Source organism: Haemaphysalis longicornis, unplaced genomic scaffold, assembly GCF_048455015.1.
Source record: "Haemaphysalis longicornis isolate Haplotype H1 unplaced genomic scaffold, Haemaphysalis longicornis Haplotype H1 scaffold_16, whole genome shotgun sequence".
Classification (NCBI taxonomy): Eukaryota; Metazoa; Arthropoda; class Arachnida; order Ixodida; family Ixodidae; genus Haemaphysalis; species Haemaphysalis longicornis.
Genome location: NW_027526266.1, coordinates 13,345,863 through 13,361,265, shown reverse-complemented (window position 1 = coordinate 13,361,265; position 15,403 = coordinate 13,345,863). Strand labels below are relative to the sequence as shown.

General features: G+C 41.0%; 1 long non-coding RNA gene across 1 annotated transcript; it reads right to left on the bottom strand.

Moving 5' to 3' along the window:
- Positions 1–220: 220 nt before the first annotated feature.
- On the bottom strand, positions 221–5,031 carry LOC144166120 (uncharacterized). The gene is made up of 3 exons (XR_013321586.1): positions 4,932–5,031; positions 4,286–4,351; positions 221–421 (listed from the first exon to the last, which is right to left on the bottom strand). It is a non-coding gene; the product is annotated as an uncharacterized LOC144166120 (long non-coding RNA).
- Between the last annotated feature and the right edge of the window lie 10,372 nt (positions 5,032–15,403).

The window sequence follows — 15,403 nt, the reverse complement described above, 5'->3', positions numbered from 1 at the left end:
AGGTACTTCCGATATACATTAGGTGGTCGATGGGATAAAGGAGACAGACACTGTTTTAGGATTGCAGTGTTTTCCAATGAAATTATTCCATAGTTACACAGAGGGTGAAACCTTCACGACTACTGAACGGGTCGCTAACTGCGTCACTCACCAGTATTATTCCTGTTTAATACTTAACTGGGAGCTAATTGGTGATGGCGATTTTATATCTCACACAAGCTTGGTACATTCAATCATTTATTGTCCAATCGGGTTGATGGTGTGTCCCACCATAGCAGCGTTTGTTTCAACTGTAAACGAGGCTTTTACTTCTGCGAGGCAGAGTCTTCGGCCCGCGCCATGGCATCTTCTGCACGGAACATGATTCCGCCGGTTCCACCGACTCCACCTCCTAGAGCGGTGCCCGGGGTAGCAAGCACGGCTGCAAACGGAGAAGCATTGGAATAAGGAAGATTTTCCTACACAAAAGTTTCGTCAATAAGTTTGGCGTGTTGCACCTGAAACAGGGATTTCGCTCCAAAGTTACCTGGCTTGTCATGTCGCTTAAACATAATCTTGAAAGACCACTTTGTATGACGCGTTGGATATTCACGTGATTGCCTTCGTCACTATACTGGCGGTGAGACGTTTGAGCGCGCCCTGCTCTTCCCCCCTCCCTGGCCAGGACATCAGCTTAGGGATTCGCGCCGCTGTCGTTTGCTAGACTCCACTTGTAAGCGGCAGCAGTACCTGTGACAGAAATCGCCCTCCCGCTTTGATGCTATAGAGTACTGAAAAGCGTAGTTCCAGTAATTTGCGTTTTTTTTCCAGCTCATTACACCTCTGAATAATTTCAAGCTTTGTCTCGCACAACCTTGACGATAACTCGTCCTTTCTAGCTTATTTGCGAGGTACAGTGCTCAGAAACTCCTGGATATGTATTCAAAATGCGTAGGCTTCCCTACACTATTTTTTAGTTTCTCTAATGAAGCCTTCCCCAGTGTAATGCTGCGCACCAAGCAGTGGATGTATTCTATTTGTTTCGTTATTGTTTAGGTTGTATCAAATGAACGTTCTTTTTTTTTCCCGTGTCCAACAAATCAATTTTTCTGCACCGTCACAAACACCTTATTAGGAGGTTTGGGGACATTGGGAGGCTCAAAAAAGATCTTGTGGATATTTTAGTCAGGGTGTATGTAATTCCCTTTTTCACACAGCGGCTTTTGTTATGGCTGCGTGCAAGAAGGCGCATATTCGCAGCGTCTATTGTTTATTCCTATGCAAAGACAATGTGAAGGTTCGTGCTACGCCACCACGCTCGCGTCTCAGACAACATTTCCCAGAGTACTTGAAGGTGGTTTGCGCTCCGTATTTCTATCGTAACCATCATTATAATAACGAAGTGACCTTCAACCCGAACAGTTATGACATTATTTCGGTGTTCAAGGCTTGTTGTACTCGCTACCGAACGGAATAAGTAGTACGCATGCCGGTTTCCACAATAACAAGAACCGAGTCGTTCCGGTGTCCGTCCCTAGGCGAGACGATTCATGCCTCTTGGTGGATCTTCCTATTGCAATTATTGATAAATACAGTCATTCATTTATAGGAACGAATAAATAAAAAAAGAAAATTACGCTTACTTTGTTCTCCTAGAGTGCCCAGCCCAATAACCAGCTGAAGTTTACTGTTAAATAAAGTTTTCTTCTCCTAATTCTACTCCTCTTCCTCTTGAGTGCACTTTTACTATAAGGCGTATCTGAATATTGGGACAATATGGCGGTGGGAAATTTCCCGAAATATACTTCCAGTTTAGAATAAACCCTGCTCTACTGTATTTGTACCGTAGACCTGATTATTTGTGCTCAATATTATAAGCCTTCATATAGTGGTTAGAAGACTGACATCAAATCAGCACTCGCCTATACACACATTAGGTTATTTGGAACCCAACGTACTGTATTATGGCCCATAGTGCATGGCGGCATACTTTTATGCTACGACAACGTAGAGTGATTCTATGCAATATATCAGAACGTTCGGTGAGGTGCAAAAACTCTTTTACCTTGCATACAATTACCGGGAATTGTAATACCTTCTGCTGAAGACGACAGCGCAGAAGGCCTAGATTTTGTTTTGGTCTTGCATTTTAGCTGTTTTTGGTTATTACAGCTGCCTGTCCCTTTCTTCGAAAGAGTGCTGAATGCAGAAGCTGGCGCCTGGCTCCGACCATGGCCGCTAGATGAGAGGGCACGTAAGGTCTAGCGGCCTTGCTACGACTCATCACGCTCAGCAGTGGACCGGATTCGCAAGAAATGGGGCAACTCCAGCGATGTTTCTTCTGTAGCGGTGTCTAAAACTGTACTCGAAATTACGCTTTGAGCTAGTGTATGCATTTTAAGTCTATTATTATGATAAAAAGGAACGGACGCGCAAAATCTGGTACGGACAAGCATCAGACGTTCTTCAGAAAGAATCAGCAGGTAGAACGAGCCGGAGTGAAGCAGATGACAAATGCGAGAATCCCTAAGCCGATGTCTTGGAGGCGCTCTTCACAACGCCGCCCGTTGTCGTGCTCAACGTCAATAACTAGCTAATCTGGAATTACCAAAACCCTATTGCTGCAGGACGTGTCCAAGCGGCCAGGCTATCGGCCACTTTCACTTCACCAACATTTACATGCACGTAGGGGATTGAAATATTTCCTATTTTCACGACCAGCTCTGGTCTCCAGTACCAATAAGAAGGCGGTTTCTGCACCTTTGTTTGAAAAAATCAGATTACATTGACGGACGTATGTAGCGGCACTAGATTTGTTAGACTAGTACGTATGGAATTCACTTCGGTGCGTGTAACCTAGACCGCAAAGACACCGTATTGCCGCAGGAATTAAACGTTTGTCTGGGAGATTTTCACTTTAATTGCTTCCACAAGTGCGGGATCATAAATATTCAACGGCGATAAAATAATTGTTAAAAATGATTACAATAAAGTAGGTATTTGCGTATTTTGAAATACACTACGCCCTGCCCAAGGAAATGACTGTCTGTACTTGATTGTGCCCTAGGGAAGCGGAGAGGCCTACTTCATATCCTACTTTTCCGCTGAAATATGCACGGGAGATGTGTTGACGATTTTTTGAATTGAAGCATACCTCTGGGAACACGGGGGGTTATTGACGGCAACCTTCTACCACCACCCTGCTTTCCATGGAGGCGTTTGTTTCACAAACGCAAACTTTGAACTGCTGGTGAACTCCTTAACTAGCTTTTGGTCAGACCGAGGGAATAACTGCAGCTGTTAACGAAATGTTGATAAATATGCGGATCAAAGCGACAAAGAACACCGCTGATCTCATCAATCCATTTTGTAAATTTTAGTTCTTGGTAGCGAAAAGGTTGATACGCAGTAGAGGAAGGGAGCGAAGCGGGTGTGCCACAGCCCCACACTAGTCGCGATGCCACGCTTTGAGGCATAACGCCGTCAGAAGGTATCCCGTGCGCGATGTGAATAGTGTGGCGTTCCTTCGCCAGTAGTAAAGCCGAAATATGTTTACTTAGCATTAGGCCCTAACATATAAACTGACGCGTAATGTAACAGGTGGAAGTTAGATTGGGGTCCACCGGCACCCATTTAAAAAATAAAGTACTACTATGTAGTGTTAGCGATTTACGTCATATAGTATGCAAGCAAAACGTGGCCCTAACGATTGTTTTCCCGGCAGATACCGTCGCTCATTTCTGTTTAACTGGCGAAGTGATGCTTACAAACCTCAATAGAACCTCAGTGCGGTAATCTACCGGGCCATATAAACATAAATGTAGACTATAGCTGCTGTGTTTACTGCAGACATTGTTGAGGCTTGCAGTACTTGCATACATCAATGACTTACACAGCTAGCCCCTGAGGTGAACCATAAAAAACCGTGCTCCTACTTGGGACGTTCCAAGCGTACTTTGATGTTCAGCAAATGACTACCCATGCAAACTAGCGCAGGCCCACCTTGGGTTTTTGGGAAGGGCTTTATAAGCAGGAATTCACGCTTTTTCTACACAATACATTGTTCCATTTATATTATTCGGACAAACAGGCGTTTAGAAGCTAAAAAGTGCCTTACAGTTTTTCCAGGTATAGATCTGGTTCATTTTCAATGTTGCTTTGCAGATATTTGGTACGAAAGTAAAAACACATAACCAATGTTGGTCCACTTTTCTTGTGCTTGACAAAAAAGAGGAATAATGCTGCCTACTCGAAAAACCTCCGAAGCACCTTCGATGAAGAGCTACGTAAAAAAGTGCACTGTTACCCAGGATGATGGCAACCACGACCAGAATCTGGATTCCAAGGAGGCGGAACATGGCGGTATTGGTGGCTGAAATAAAATAGAGAGTTTATTGAAAAATGGTAATATTATGATTAGTACATCACGCTCCCGTAAAGCTTATTTCAATAACTTTCACAGCTTCTGAAAAAGGACTGCACGAACGTCTGGACAAGTCAGAAGTCGGATGGTGATTTGTTAACCAGGGATCAGCCCCATCAAGTCAGATTGCCGGGTATATGAGACTTTTGTGAGGGCCGTGTTCTCGCGCAATAAGGAAAATTGATGGTGATGATTCACGGCAAACCCCGGATTCCTCAAAGTAGTTAAAGATAGTCGGCATTTTTTTCATGCATTTACACAGGAGCCGGGCGTCGCGTTTGTTCGCCTAAATGAAAAATTCGAACGCAAAAGCTTCATAAACCAGCGCTAAATTTTGGGAAATAAAGTTTTAAATGCTGAGAAATGTACGCAACATGCTTCGGGTCACAGTCTACATTTCTAGTTCCAACTTCATGAAAGAAATATATATGCGGGAGTTACATGAAAGCGCCTCTTATTTTAAAAAATAATAAGTGAAGTTATGTTTGATCTTTAAGGAATATTGCTGCCGTAGTGAGTAATACCTTACCGAGTAGCTTCAAGAAGGCTTCGACAATACGCCAGGCGATGTTGGGTGGTTTTATATAGGGTAATTAGTGACCTATTCTCTTCTTTTACTTAGAGTCCTCTGCTCAAACGGGCGAAACAAGGCAATATATGATTTTCTGTTTAGCTTTCATAAATCACAGATATAGAACGGAAGTTTCCAATTAGCGTGTTTGAAAAACAGGGTAATTGAAAATATAATAACACTGGAGAAACGATTTCGGGAATTTTGTTTATTTAGTACTTAACCTAAAGTTCATTTTTCGATTTCCGACGGGAAAACGAATACGGCAACACACGGCCAAAACCTCTTCCGTATTACCTTCATTTCATCTTTCTGTGACACATGCGTCTCAAATTGGACGACTCGCAAATTGCTTTCTGCTGCGCACTACCTCGTTCAAGTGTGCGCAAGTAGAAATTACCCAGTACGACGAATCACTCTTATTGTTTCGTGCTTCCACACATGTAGTCGAACATCAAAGTCAAGTACCTCTCTAAAAAGCAGTATTTGTAGCTGCGTATCACTTTTGCGGAAAGCCCCTTCTTTTATGAAAACTGGACATCACATTAAAATGCGGCATCCGTCTTACATTTCTTCTTTTAGGTAGTATTTTGAGTACATATTGCGTACTAAATTCTTCGCCCAAATGTCACTGCAATACATGACCTGCGTACACGTTGCACTAATGCCATAATTTAGAGTGCAGTTTATATACTCAAAGTACCTGTAGTTTTAAAAAGCTGAGAAAGCAAGCGGCTGTTTAAAAGCAGGCTTCAGCGTGCTTACGTACTTGCTTGAAGTAGAAAAGCTTGAACCTGCTTTACACGAACTCCATAGATGGCATGTCTTTCAATTTTAAGTTTTCTAGCACCAGTAGCATGAGTGCTCAAAAGTTAAGACAAATAAAAAATAAACTGAAATTTTAATAATCTTTGGTTGCATTGTTCCGGCCTCTCTGGAAAAAAGCTGGAACAACAGATTGACGAGGCCAAAGAGCCGTAATACCCGAGGAAAGAGTCACACTTTAAACATCTAATAAAAATGTGCAGTGTTATAATACATAAAAAATTGTAATCGTTTGCAAAGATAAAAAAATTACTGCCAAACATTGACAAGCGCATGGTTTATAACGAAGAAATTCAGTTCTACAAGTACATTGAAATGTATCTAACCTAATATATAACTGTGCAGACATAAGCTTCATGGTCACTATTGGCAAATAGAAACCAAAATAGGAGATGCAATGCATTTAATGAACAAAACTACAGACATACTAATAACTTTATTGGTCACCGAGGCAGAGTCTTCGAAATTGACCAGGTTCGAGTCTCTCCAATAAACTTAAATTACGTCTTTTGTTGCAGATATACGGCAGTGCACTTCAGTGACCGTACAAAGCGTCTGCGGCAAAGAGCTCTGATACACCTTCCTAATTTTGTTATATTTCACAAGTTACCACGACATGACCGGTAGCGGGCAGCCAAAAATGCAGTTCGTACAGAAGGCGGTTATCAAAAATTTTCTGAATGCTGCGGAGTGGGTTTTAGTGGAACAAAGGTTTAGTGGGGTGAAGACACGTCACCTTGTCGATTCACCTGAACACTTTTTTTAAAGATAAAGAGAGTATCAAATTCTTTTAATTGTCATTCCCCACACGAGCGTGCAGTAGCTCAAGTGAGACCTGAAGAAGGAACGGTAAAGTTCTGGTTTCACTGAGGTAGGAACCTTAACACGGCTTCGGTATATCGCGACAACTTCGCGGGATAGCTTAGCGGCCTAATCATCTGCGTAAGCTTCCCATGTCATGGGATTGCAAAGTAACACGAAAAAGTAATTTATGCGCATTGAAGCTACTTAAGAAGAACTTTTTGAAATAAGACCGCCCATCACAGGTATGCGTGTGTTTATGCACCAAATAATATGCTTTTAAAATTTTCGCATTAATTGCAAATTGAGTTTTTTTATTAATAACTGCCTGCTTTTTTGCAGTACCTCCAATCTTTTTTCGAATATAGGGAGAAAATATTAAATAATACGATTAGACCTTATGTGAGCAAGAAGGACTTTCTTGGAAATTCAACACAGATTCAAGACACACAGTTCGACTAATCCTGAAGAAGGCCTAGGCTGAAGTTCCATGCAGTGCTTCCAAAGCAGATAGAGGGTAATATTGAAGCTTTCAGTCACAGACAGCTAAGTACGCTCCCCCGGTTGTCTCCGCTAGTTGCTTTACATACTCATCATTATCCTATGGACTAGCAGGTTCATCTGCTTCATCAGCACCATGTCAGAATCATCGTGGATTCGTAGGCACGGAGGTCACCGCGTGCAGGTTGCTGCGAGGTCGGAGTGAATAAACGACTCACGATTCAGTGGCCTCAGTGTGGCTAGGCCGGTGAATATTGACTTGTCAAACGCATTGGAACTTATACTATATTAATCTGTCCTTCTATACAAACAATTTAAGTATGTGATGAGTGGAGTGGCCTACAATTGGTTGAAAATTCATCTTGCAAATAAAACAGAATATTGTCATTAGAAGAAGAAGAAAAAAACTGTGCGCCCAATTTCCGTTGAATACGAAGAGCCAGCTGCACGGGCTGTTTCATGCCCGACATCGTTCACATAGTGTATATACATCGCTCGGATCTTCCAGGGTTCATTTCGTGTTTCCTGTCCCGCCGCCCCCCACCCCGAAGAATATGCATGCGGAAACGGCATAAATCTTCTGTACAACGTAATATGGCAGCATATTTTTTGGTTCGCTATTTATATACCTGATGTTATGAATTGTATTGCAAACTAGTCTTGTATGTTGGGCTCAGGGAATAACAATATTTATTTATTTATTTATTTATTTATTTATTTATTTATTTATTTATTTATTTAGCCTAAATAGCTCCAGTCGGGGTATTACACGAGGGATGGGCATAATTAACAACAGATTAGCGATTCAATAACAGCCTTGAACAGGTGTGGGTCGGAGTGGTTGGTGCACGCCGAAAACCGGCATGTTGTTCCAGTCCCGTGCGGTTGCAACAAAAAAGGAGAGAAGATGTGCAGTAGTTTGTGACGGCGGTGGATAAATGGCTCGGTGATGGTTTGTACGGCAGGACAATAGATGATCAGGAAAAATAGCTGGAACGTAAAAGGATCGTGATAAAATTTATGAAAAAGGCAGAGTCAAGATATATGACGACGTGATTATATTGTTGAGGTGGCCACGAGCTTTAAATTCGGAAACGCTGAAATGATAAGAGGACTCACAGTGGATGAACCGGCTGCACGATTTTGTACAGATTCGAGTAAGTTAGATAGATTAGATTGATTAGGGTCCCAAATCGAGCATGCGTACTCTAATTTAGGGCGAACAAATGTAGTATAAGCTAACAACTTCACCGATGAGGGAGCAAGTTTTAAATTCCTACGAAGTAAACCCAGTGCACGATTAGCGGAGGATGCGACATTGTTAACGCGAATGGACCAGGTGAGGTTGGTCCTGAATGTTACCCCAAGGTATTTATAGGATCCTGCAAAGATTATGGGCCCGAAATGGTGTCAGTCGTTTTCTGATAATGTTGCCTTGGGTGGAGTGATACTAGTGAGGTATTATTTGCGTTTAAATAGATTGGCCAGTCGTTACAAGATGATTTAATTAGGTTTATCAGGTTGCTTTAAAGTATAGCGATATCAGTATGGTTTTTAATTGGATAGTACAGAACGCAGTCACCAGCAAACAGGCGACTATTTGATGAAATGCTAGCTGGAGTATCATTTATATAAATAAGTAAAAGTAGGGGTCCGAGTACTGTGCCCTGTGGGACACGAGAGATTACGGGAAGGTGGTTAGATAAATGGTTGTTAGTGTACAAAATTTTTTGCCGATTGGTTAGAAAACTGCGAACCAAGTTGAACGTCGATATATTATTGTTTAAGCAAGAAAGTGTGAGGAATAGCCGTTGATGCAAAACTTTGTCAAAGTCTTTTTCGAAGTCTAAAAAAGGGCATAGGTGGGTATACTAACGACAACGCTGGGACTGATATCATTGTAGAATGAAGCAAGTTGCGTGTCGCAGGATACTCCTGAGCGAAATTCATGCTGACTATGATGAAAGAAGTTGTGGCGGTTTAAGAAAGCGACGACGATTAGGGTCAATCACATGTCCCATTAGCTTAGGCCAACTGCTACTGAGCGAGATGGGATGATACCTGGTAGGTTGGGATGAGGGGTCCTTTTTAGGCACTGGAACAATCTTACTCACTTTCCAGTATTCCGGCACCACTCCTGGTGATAGTGATTGCGGAAAAGTATGGCATATCACACTGACGCTGGGTTTTGTGTATTTTAGCATTTTACGTTGATACCATTGGCCCCACAAAAAGATGTAAGCTTTAATGAGTCGATTACTTTAGCAATGCCCTGTTGAGAAAAGGTGATATCCGGCATCATGTCGTAATCGTGATGACGGAAAGGAGGTAAGTTGCCGTTTGCTTCAATAGTGAACATGGAAGAGAAAAAAAATGATTCAGTTGTTCGGCGGCTTCATTGCCGGGGATCGGTAGGTTAGGATCATCAAACAATGCTAGTGGTTGGGAATTGTGAGTGTTGATAACGCTCCAAATTATATCGGGTTATTTGTCAGCATAGCCGGTAAAGTCTGCGAATAAAAACAACGTCTTTCTTTCATAGCATGCGCACTGAATGCTTTTTCCGCAGCGTAGTAGTTATTCCGTGCACAAATGTTATTAGATCGTTTTGCTGATCAAAAAAGCCTTTTCTTTTTATTGTTGAGTCGTTTTAACGTGGCTGTGAACCATGGGGATGTCTTTTATTCGGTCACGGTAATGGTTGGCACGTATTTTATGAACAGGTCATGAATTTTATTTTGGAAGAGTAACCAATTAGTTTCGACAGGGCGCTGCAAAAAATCGGCTAGGAGGCAACTATCGAATTCTGCCAATTCATTGCTTAGGGCGGAATAGTTTCCTTTGTTATACAATGTCATCGTTTTCATTTTTTTTGACGAGCGTGTTAGTTGACAGAGGTAGGTACTATGGATCACTGAATGGTCACTTAAACCAGCCAAGAACGTCATCTCGGAAACCTTGTCAGGCTCTGAAGTCAGGCTAAGATCAAGAGTATTGAAGGAGGCAGCGTTCTTACGTGTGGGTTGACTGACGAGCTGCGTTAATCCAAATGTTAGGCATGAGTTGACGAAGTTGCTTTCAGGACCATGTTTGATGGATGTGCTTGCCGGATTGTTCCACGATATTGCTGGAAAATAAATCCCCGAAGAGAAGTACCGGATAATGACGGAACGTTTTAGTTACGGAGCCTCGTGGAAATTGGGTACAAAAAGGGGGTCAAGGCCGGAAGTGCGGTAACAAACTCCAATGATCGTGGGGGGATAGGAAGCACTGCAGAGTAAGAACGTATTTTCTAAGTACCAGGATATACTAATTTCTGTATATTGAAGGGTTTTATAACTGCCTATCAGCACTCCACCTCCATGTTTGTTAATACGGTCACGCCGAAAAATGTAGAAGTCCGGGAAATATTGCAGCAACTCTGAGTCTGCTATTGAATGGTTTAGCCAAGTTTCAGTTATTATGAATAAATCTGACTATGATGAGCTAATTAGGGTTTGTAGGTCATCACCTTCCGGAATAATGCTTCTGATGTTGGTATAAAAAAAGGAGAATTATTTCCAGATTGGATTAGTACTTCTGCGGTCTATGTGTTTAAAGGGCGCACAACGATTTTGTTAGCCTTATGATCGTAAACGCAAGTTTTGTTGCCCGATATCAGCTTGTAATGACGGCGTTTATGATTCCTGCTGTGCCCTTCCAAATTCACCGACAAGTTTTCTCGCTTTAAGTGTGTTAGGTGAGTAGTCCTTCGATAGGAGCGATATAAGGTAGTTCGAACCTCTTCGCTTGCGCCCACTCGAAAGAACGTTCGCTTGTAACGTTAAAGTGTGCAAATTTAATGATGACTGGTCTGTTTTGGTTAGCTTGATATTTACCTAAGCGATGTGCCCTTTCAAACACCAATGCATTAATTGTGATGTTTTATTCTTTGCTACAAAATTGGAGCACTCAGGCTTCCGATTCTTCCCAAGTCTCACACTCGCGATTTTGTAAAACAAAAAGAACAAGGTTCAATCGACGTGCTCAGTCTTGAAAGTCATTCAGCTTGGTCATGCCTGCAGTGACATATTCTGCATTGTGGTGAGAAAGCTTACCGATATTGTCTATTTGCGTTTTCATACGCACAACTGATTCGATGTCTTTTTCTATTTTAGTTAGTCTATTGTTCATGTGCTTGATAAAATCATCGTTTTGGAACAGTTTCGTCTGGACTGCCCTAAAGTATTGTAGCATTGCAGCTTAACCACACTGGTGTCTTTAAGTAATGTCATTAAGTCACTCGGCTCCAGCGATTCGCTACAGTCGAGTACACTAGAGCGAGTGGTAGGACCGGTGTTCAGTTCAATGTCGCCTGACAAAGCTAGCAACTGCCTAATGACATGCGCGCAATCAAGCACAACATTGAAATATTGAAATCAAGCACAACAGGGCCGCGTAACCAGTATGACGTGAATAGAGTGAGTATCGATTATTTACCTGCAGGACAAAAAAGCGTTGTAGGTAAGAGGCCGTGGCCATAGCTGTGGTGTTGCCAAGACAATTTTTCGTCAAGGCTGTTCCGGAATAGAATTAAACAACCAAATAATAAAAGCCTCCATGACTCATTGACTTTGACCGGGACTAACCACCTACCCATTATTAAGAAAAAACAAAGTTCGTTTTGTATTTCTGTAAAATCAAGCAAGTAGCTGCAGTATATGTAAACATTGGCGGTGCACTACAAGCGCTCGATTCATGAAAATCCTTGGAGTAGTTTTTTTTTCAATGCAGTGAATACAGAACTAGAACATTCACAATCTGCAAACAAAAGTGTCATCTGAAATTGTAAATATTGTTAGAATGAGGTGTTTATTTTTTCATTCATTCATTGTTTTGTTTGTTTGTTTATTTATTTATTAATACAGCAATCCTCATTACAGGGACTTTAAAGGGTGGTTACAGACATACTTTATAGAATGCTTGACTCTGGAATATATACAACAAACAAAAAAATACAACAGCAAGATATGAATAATCAGGTCAAATTTTCAGCAAATAATAAGGTCGGCTCTGAGACTTCGTAACTTTATAGTTCATTTTACTGAGTTACGGTACGCGGGAAACAGGAATATTTCAAGCAGTTATTTCACGACCGAAAATAGGTTATTATCAGTTGATGCCTTCGGCGGGTGGCGTACCCACTTGAAAATGAAATGATATCGGAAACATCAAGCTTGAAACACCCTTTTTGAAATGGTTAAATAAATTTTAGTTATATTAGGCGATTTCTTTAGGTAATTTTAGGTCCATTGGCAAGTTCCAAGAGTTCGGTCGTAGAGGTGCGTCCAAAGCTGTTAAAAATAAAGGGAAATGGATTTTTCCGCTCGTTTTCCAATTCAGTAATGTTAGCTTTAGTGAAGGGGTCCCAAAAAATAACCCATCTTCTAACATTGTGCGATATATTCGACACCGCGGAATTAGAATGTTTTAAAGCTCTTCAAAGAAAAAACAGCTTTCTGTTAGCGTTAGAAATTACGAAAACCAAAAGTAATGGTGAAACATGCGGTGGAATAATTAAATAGTAAGGGGTTTTTCTTGCGGGTTATTCACACTAATACTGTTGTATCGAAGTTAATGGACATCTGCCATAAACCACACCACCCAACTATTTTCTCACAACACTATTAAGAACATTTTGATCAGTGACACTCTATATCTCAGAATATATGGCACAGTCATCACCGTACAATTTGATTTTTACAAGAAATTTATTCACAATATTCCGGACAAAGCTGATAAAAAAAAGAGGGGTCCGAGAACAGTACCCCATGGAACGCCCCAGTCAACGGTTGCCTCGTCTAAACAGTATTCATTAAAAAACAAATTATTTGTGGCTGATAGGGTAGTCTGCTATCCATGTTATTATGCGCCGAATTGTGGCTGTTTTCTCCTATTTAAAACGTAGTTTTGTTTGTGAAACCTTGTAAAACGCTGTTGCAAAGACCATAACGATACCACCAGTTTTCCTCAAGTTCCTAATTGAAGTTGCGAAATAGTGTATTGCCTCGACAAGTTGAGTGCCGGTTGAATAACGTTTTCTAAACCAGTACTGGTGTTTTGTTAAGATGGAATGCTTACTAAGAAACTCAGAGATATGCGTATGAATGATGTGCTCTGGAAGCTTACAGGGAGTTGCCGTAATGAAATGGGACGATATTTAGAGATGTGCTGATTTTTAGAAGACTTACAAAGAGGATTGATTCCACCGGCCCTCCAATCATCTGGTACTCGACATTCATGTAGTGATTTTGAAAATAACACATGTAAATACTTGCGATCCCCTCAAGATATCGCTTAAAATGCGTTCGGTAAGTTATTTGCTGCAGTTGTGTTTGTAACATTGAGTTTAGGAAGTATATTGAAAATGCTTTGCTGACTAGTAACAACTTCAGGTATAGCTGCATAATCTTCAATAAACATGGGAATAAAAAAACGGTAAATGGTGAAATCAGATTGAAATTTCCAATAATGGCGCTCCTTGTCAAAATAGATTTCCTCTTTTATCCTAATTGCAATGTCCGAAATTTTCTCCGTCATACCAGTGATATTATCAACATTACAACGCTTTTTTAGTCTCTTTATTTGCCATTCAGATGTAGCATGTCCCGAAAAATCCAGGGATTCATTTCTTTCTTCTTTTTAACAACGCATGGAACAAAGCGATCAATATACTCGTTTACAAATTTTTTTAAAGGAGTCGCAAAGGTTTTGCACACCAGCATTACTATTTGAAAAAAGAGTCGAAGTTGAAGGAGAGGAAATCTATAATTGATGTATCGTCAGCTCACAAAAAATTATGAGCACAGGACGTTTTTTTTTCTTTCTTTGTCACAGAGCCATTTCCCAAAGTCAATTGTACAGCACTGAAGTCAGAAATACCAGGAACCACTCAATAACTTCCCGAAGCCCTAATACACCGACTAACAAAAAAGAGATCAAGTACTGGTTTGGAACTTCAATGAACCGTAGTGAAATCTTTACCAACTAGTAAAAAATAAAAAAAGGCGACGTCAAGCGTTGCTTCTCCTATGATATCGTTGTGCTTAGTGCTTGAAAGAGGTGCAACCTATATCTGGCAGGTTGAAATGTACTGATAAAATAATCCAAGCTCGTGACTTTGCATGAGTGCCGAGATATTTTTTTCATCGATGACTTCATTATACGAGATCTGCGGTCTGCGTGTAGGAGCTACAATATGCTGTATATTATTGTGGTACATTTTGCACAATAAGCCTTCCACTTCAGGAATATCTGACCTTCTAAGTACCATTAGGCATTTCTTAAACACAACTGCAGCGCCTCCTCCCCTACTTTAAATATCTTTTCTTAACACATTATAAACAGGTGGAATTATTTCACTGTCAAATGCAGTATTATTCAACCATGCTTTTCTGAGGGTTATTGAGCCTGGATCATGAGTAAGGAGTAATGTTTCTAGTTCGGTTGCCTTTTTCACGACACTTCGGCAGTTCAAATTGAGAATCCCTAATGGTTCTGACACAGGATCACGGTGTCAGTTCCCATTCTACTCCTGAAGCTTAAAACGCAATTATTCGGTTTCTTTCCAACAGTACAGAGTGTCATAGATGCTCTACTTGTCGTCAAATGCTTCCCTTTTGCATCAATTTCTTTTTGTTCAATACGCTTTTCCACAAATGTTTCCGTATCTCCCGTACCCTGTTAAAAACGTCCTCAGAGATAGACATAGTAGTTCCCTTTACTTTAAATGAGTTCTAATACAAAATTATTTTCCCGATAATCTAGAAAGTTGATGATTAATGAACGCAACTTATTTCTAACTTTGCGGCCAAACTTATAGCATCGTTCAATGCCGGTCGTAGTTATCTCTAGCTTTTTCTGAAAAGTTTCTCCTCTTACATCATTCATTAGTTCCACGCTGGGTTCCTTATCAGGTTCTTCTACCCAAACTGTAATTGAGTTACTTCTGCGGCCTGTGTTAACGAGATCATCAACTTCTGATACAAGCACAGAAATCTGTTCATCTCGATTAGTCATGTACATCTCAATGTTTTGTACTTTGCTTTTCTGCGTGGTTAAATCGGCCAACTGTGCTTTAACCCCTTCTGTGAGCTCAGTTAACGCGGAAATTTGTTCCTCAATTCGTTGTTGATAGCTCTTTATTGCGTTATTTGAGGCAGTAATTTGTGCGTGACCGGCTAACAGTTGTGACATCTCTGTATGACTCGGGTTCGCCTCTACATTCCCCTATCTCAACAGACCTTGCGGCAACGAACAAACAG